Genomic DNA, 6,000 nt, shown 5'->3' on the forward strand with positions numbered 1-6,000 from the left:
GGCCTCCAATGTTTCACATTCTTTCCACATGCAGTAAACACCCACCTCCTCCCCAGACCCCTGCAACGTTGTCATCCCATTACAACATTAAGGTTCAGGAAGCTGTGAGGTCCTGGAACAGATGAGGCTCCTTGGTTGTGCATTAATTAAGTGGTTCCTCTCTATGAAAATCTGTGAGATAAAAAAATGATCTGCCCCAACCACAACTGCACACATCACATGCAGTAATGGGAGAAGCACAAGAAACTTGCCTCTACAGACATTTCTCTTGGAAGAGAGGGGAACGGAAGGCACACAGCAGTCACTAGACCACAGACATTCTGAAATCCAGAATGGATTTCCTTGAGTAGGACTTCGTGATTCGTCCTGGGAATACTCAGTGGCTCCTGTCTCCATCCACTGGATTCTTGATTCCATCCTCTGAGGTATCCTCCAGTTCCTTAAAAAGGAGCCCATGTTTCCAGCTAAATAGTTTTCTCTGCTGCTTCCTGTCCCTAGTTGTGCAGGGATCTGAAGTACTCTCTCTGTGTGGTACTCAACTTGTCCCTTTCTGATACAATTCATTTTTAAACTTCGTGGGTTTTTGTGTGTGTGTGTGTGTGTGAATCAATTTATAATTACTCCAGTAAACAAAAACTACCGACGTATATTTCAGGAGCAGTGTGGCTGCACCATTCTTTCTGGCTCAGGTTTCTCATAAGGTTACAGTCAAGATCTCAGCTGGAGCTGTGGTTATCGGAGGGCTTAACTCAGGAGGTGCAGGAGGGTCCACTTGCAAGCTCATTTGCTTGACTTGTTGGCCAGAAGTCTCTGTGCCTCATTTGAGACCACAGGGCCACCAAGTGTCTTCAAAACATGGCACCTGGCACTCCCCAAAGCAAGTAAACCAAGACAGAGAAAGGAGGTCTCCAAAGTCACTCATTATCCCTTCCACTTGATTGCTGTTCCATAGAAACAAGTCGGTCCATCTAGCTTCTATTCAAGAAGAGAATTTGTCTCCATCTTTTGAAGGATGAATGTCAAAGAACTTGTGGACATATTTTCAACCAGAACAGCAGTGTTCTTGGGGCACCTCGGTGGCTCAGTCGGTTAAGCGTCTGACTTCAGCCCAAGTCATGCTTTTGCAGTTCGTGAGTTCGAGCCCCGTGTCAGGTTCTGTGCTGACAGTTGGGAGCCTGGAGCCTGCTTCAGACTCTGTGTCTCCTTCTCTCTCTGCCCCTCCTCCACTCATGCTCTGTCTGTCTGTCTCTCTCTTTCTTTCTCATAAATAAAAATAAACATTAAAAAATTTTTAAAAATAACATCAGTGCGGGGCGCCTGGGTGGCTCGGTCGGTTAAGCGTCCGACTTCGGCTCAGGTCATGATCTCATGGTCCGTGAGTTTGAGCCCCGCGTCGGGCTCTGTGCTGACCGCTCAGAGCCTGGAGCCTGTTTCGGATTCTGTGTCTCCCTCTCTCTCTGCCCCTCCCCTGTTCATGCTCTCTCTCTGTTTCAAAAATGAATAAACTTAAAAAAAAATTTATTAAAAAAAAAATAACATCAGTGCTCATTATTATCACTTAATAGGTTTTTGAAAGCACTAAACAGCACAATTCAATCAAAAAAAGATTAGAGATTTAAAAGTGGAAAGAAGAAGTTAAAATTATCACTATTTTAGATTATATGGTTCATACACCTGAAAATCTCATGGGAAACAAAAGTTTAATAACAGTGGCATACATCATGAATTTTCATAAATCAGTAGTTTTATACAAAAAAGTTTGACAATATGAAAGCAAAGGTTAAATTTCTAACGGGATTTAAAACGGTTAAAATACCTCAGAACTAACCTAACAGGAAATGTAAAGAACTATGTGAGCAAAAATTTTAAATTCTCAAAATGAACACAAAAGTACAGTGAAAAGAAAATACTACGTCCACTATTGTAATGGTAGTTCTGCTTAAGCTAACCAGTAAATTTAATGTGATTCCAGTAAAAATGTTAACAATTTTTGTTTAATTTTTTTAATGTTTATTTTTGAGAGAGAAAGAGACACGGTGTAAGCCGGGGAGGGTCACAGAGAGGGAGACCCTGAATCTGAAGCAGCCTCCAGGTTCTGAACTGTCAGCCCAGAGCCTGACGCAGGGCTTGAACTCAGGAACAGTGAGATCATGACCTGAGCTGAAGTTGGGACGCCCAACCGAGCTACCCAGGTGCCCCTGACAGAATTTTTTTAATTGTACAAAACGATTCTGCGATTAATGTGGAAAAGTAAATGAGCAAGAATAGTAAAAAAAAAAAAAAAAAAAAAAAAAAAAAAAAAAAAAAAGGGGGCGCCTGGGTGGCTCGGTTGGTTAAGCGTCCGACTTCGGCTCAGGTCATGATCTCACGGTCCCTGAGTTCAAGTCCCGCGTCGGGCTCTGTCCTGACAGCTCGGAGCCTGGAGCCTGTTTCAGATTCTGTGTCTCCCTCTCTCTCTGCCCCTCCCCTGCTCATGCTCTGCCTCTCTGTCTCAAAAATAAATAAACGTTAAAAAAAATTTTTTTTAAATAAAAAAAGAATAGTAAAAAAAAATTTCTTTTAAGTGAAGATATTAAAACACTATGAAACCTAAATTTTTAAAAACAGTATTCATTGATGAAAGAATAAATGGGCAAAGGAAAAGAACGAAAAATCTAAGAACAGATCAATATGCATATGGAAATTCATTATGCAATAAATACTGGCATCTCAAATCAGTAAAAGAAAATAAATTATTCAATAACTGCTTTGGGGATCAGCTTTAAGTACCCGCTTGTGCCAAAATAAATTCCAAGTGGCTCGAATTTCTTCTTCAAAAAAGTCTAAAAGGATAAAAAGCAAAATTATAAAACACTAGAAGAAAACATGGGAGAATAGTTTTAGAAACTCGGGAAGAGGCTTCTATAACTTTTATAAATTTTCTAAAAAATTTAGAAATCTTAAGAGATTGATGCACTCTACAACATGAAAATAATATTTTCCTTTTTTTTTTTTTTTAATTTTAGAGAGAATGCCTACACGCAGGAAAGAGAGACAGAGACAGAATCTCAAAAAGGCTCCCCTACGTGGGGCCTGATCCCACGCCCGTGGGATCATGACCTAAGCCGAAATCAAGAGTTGGACTCCCGGGACGCCTGGGTGGCTCAGTCCGTTGAGCATCTGGCTTCGGCTCAGGTCATGATCTCACGGTTGGTGAGTTCGAGCCCCACGTCGAGCCCCACGTCGAGCCCCACGTCGGGCCCTGTGCTGGCAGCTCAGAGCCTGGAGCCTGCTGTGGATTCTGTGTCTCTCTCTCTCTGCCCCTCCCCTGCTCATGCTCTTCCCTCTCTCTCCAAAGTAAATAAACATTAAAAAAAAATTTTTTTTTTTTTTTAAAGAGTTGGGCGCTCAACTGACTGACCCACCCAGGTACCACCCAAATACTGCTTTCTTTTTAGTAAACACACCCTAAGCAAAATCAAAAGAACAGGAAAAAAACAAACAAACACCCAACTATTTAGAACTTGGATCATGATCAAAGTTTTATTTCCCTAATGTACTAAGAGTGCCTGCAAATAGATGAAACACAGCGGTGAAAATGGCATTTGTATGCTGCCACTCCAAAGAATGCACCCTACCCGAGCCGGAGCGCCTCCGTTTGAGATACGCGCACCCAGAAATCTTCACGGAAGAGGGTTGAAGACCTGCCTCCTACGACACGATCTAGATCCCGGTCACTAGAATTTTAGGTCGCCAGCGACGGATGAGGAGCAGCAGCCCTCGAAGAAGGCTCTTCCCTTGCTCTTGGGCAGAGTTGCGAAACGAGCAGGCACAGCTCTCGGCAGAAAGGCTGCCCCGGCCACGCTCACTGATCCCGCGCTCTCCATCTTCTCCCGGTGCAACGTGACCCTGGGGCCCGGCCGGGGGAACAGCCCTTATGCGCTCAGTGCTTAGCAACAGCTAAGGGACAGGAAGGGACAGCCGGCGGACAGGAAGACGAAGCTCGTGAGGGAGAACCTCGGGTCTTCCGGAAACGTTGACATCCGCCTGCCCGGATGAAAAAGACCTACCTGCGCGGGCCTCTGCACAGCAATTCGTTCTGCCTCAAGACAAGTCAGCGATAAGTGCTACGATTCTCAGATGCCCTCGAGTCGCAAACACGCTTTCTGCGCGACGGCCCTGGGGCTGCTTAACCGGCTCAGGACGTGTATCCTTCCGGAGTCTGCCTTCGTTAAGACGTTCACGCGGGCCCGCGTCTGAACGCCGGTGTCCCTTCAAACTCCGCACGTTGAGATCCCCCCGCCCCCCCCCCCCCGGGGCTAGGATGAGCACGTGGGGCCTCTGGGCGGGGCTTTGCCCTCCGGAACCGGATCGGGCTCTTTCCGAGAGCCACGAGCTCTCCCGCTCCCCTCTGCCGCGTGGGATCCCCTGAGAAGTCTGCGCCCCGGAAGAGGACCCTCCCCGACCCCGCGGGCACCCCGATCGCAGCCCTCCGGCCTCCAGAACCGTGAGGTCTGCAAGTCACCCGGTCCGCCGTGGTTTCTTCGACGGCCTGAAGACACTAAGACGGGACGGGAGCAGGGGCGCCTCCGAGACACGCCGCGGTCGCGGGGGGGGGGGGAAGCCGGGGCCACGTATCCAGGCAGCCGGACCAGAACGAACGTGCGCCGGGCTCGAAATGTAACGACTTCAAGCAGCGAGCGTCCCCTTGGCTCGCGCTGCTGTGCGTCGGAGGTTTCGCGCGGCTCAGCCGAGCAGCGCCTCCGAGCCCAGCGAGGCTCGCTCGAGCCTCCGCAACCCGCTGCGGCTGGGCCGACCGGGGTCGGCTTTCCCCCACGTCCGGGGGTGGGCCGGGACAGTGGGGCTGACTCGAGTCGCCCTCCGCGGCCCCCGCTCTCCGGCCGACCAGCCCCGCCTCGTCCCCCTCGCGGTGGGAGGGGTTCCGAGAGACCCGCCATCGCTTCTGCTGAAACCCCTCGAGCCGAGCAAGCTCCGGCCCGGATCCGAGGGATGGAGCAAACAGACCCCACCTCTTGGTGAAAGGACACGCGAAACCGCGGAAATCGTGCAGCCGTAGATGTTGACCGGGAGAAACCATGCTGCGGGTCGGGTGGTTCTTGAAATGCTTCGCCGTCATGAAACACACACTTTTCAGGTTCTCTCTTTGAGAGAAATGGGACAGGGGTGAGGAGATTGTGGCCATGCTGGTAAACAGCACATCCAGCCGGGCAGGTAGCAAGACGGCTGAAAAGCTTCCAGTCGAGTGGATTCAAAACCAGCAAAGTTGGTTCCTGGAGCCGTTCACGAATATGCTCATCCCGAGACTGGTGGGTAACGATGCCATTAGGTGGGATTCGACGCAAGTCGCTTTGTCTTTAAAATGAGAATGTTACCGGGGCGCCTGGGGGGGCTCAATCGGTTGAGCGTCGACTTCAGCTCAAGTCATGATCTCACGGTTGGTGAGTTCGAGGCCCACGTCCGGCTCTGTGCCGACAGCTCAGGGCCTGGAGCCTGCTTCCGATTCTGTGTCCCCCTCTCTCTGGCCCTCCTCCTCTCTCTCTCTCTCTCTCTCAAAAATAAAATAAACATTAAAATACATACATACGTACATAAAATAAAATGAGAATGTTACCTTACTGGCCCTGGGGGGCAGGGGTGGGGGGGTGCCTTGCAATCAGATTTTGAGAACTGGAACGGTGTCAGAAGTAGTATGAAAATCATGCAGACCACTCAACCCCAAATATGGGCCAGGTATGCTTTGGAATATAAGATAGGAGTCAGCCTCGGTAGCTAGATTGCCTGCATTCAAATTCCAGTTCTGACAATGATTAGTGTGCGCTCTAGGGCTATTTGTATAACCTCTCATTACCTCAGTTTCCTCATCTGCAAAATGGAGCTAACAGTAGATCTCCCTCATGGAGTTGTGCACGGATGAAATAAGTTAATACATCGGCCGAGCTCAGAGTACGCGCCGCGGAAAGTGCCTGCTGTGGCGTGTAATCTCTGAAGAGCTTTTAGCCT

At 48.8% G+C, this 6,000-nt stretch overlaps 1 protein-coding gene across 1 annotated transcript in view; it reads right to left on the reverse strand.

Annotated features, from left to right (window-relative positions):
- UBP1 (upstream binding protein 1) overlaps positions 1 to 4,305 on the reverse strand; it is a 57,873-nt gene extending 53,568 nt beyond the window's left edge. The window contains exon 1 of the mRNA XM_042956353.1: positions 4,050 to 4,305. The gene's annotated coding sequence lies outside the window, so the exon portion shown is untranslated. The remainder of the gene's footprint in view (positions 1 to 4,049) is intronic.
- Positions 4,306 to 6,000: the final 1,695 nt, after the last annotated feature.

The sequence above is a fragment of the Panthera tigris genome, chromosome C2 (assembly GCF_018350195.1).
Source record: "Panthera tigris isolate Pti1 chromosome C2, P.tigris_Pti1_mat1.1, whole genome shotgun sequence".
Classification (NCBI taxonomy): Eukaryota; Metazoa; Chordata; class Mammalia; order Carnivora; family Felidae; genus Panthera; species Panthera tigris.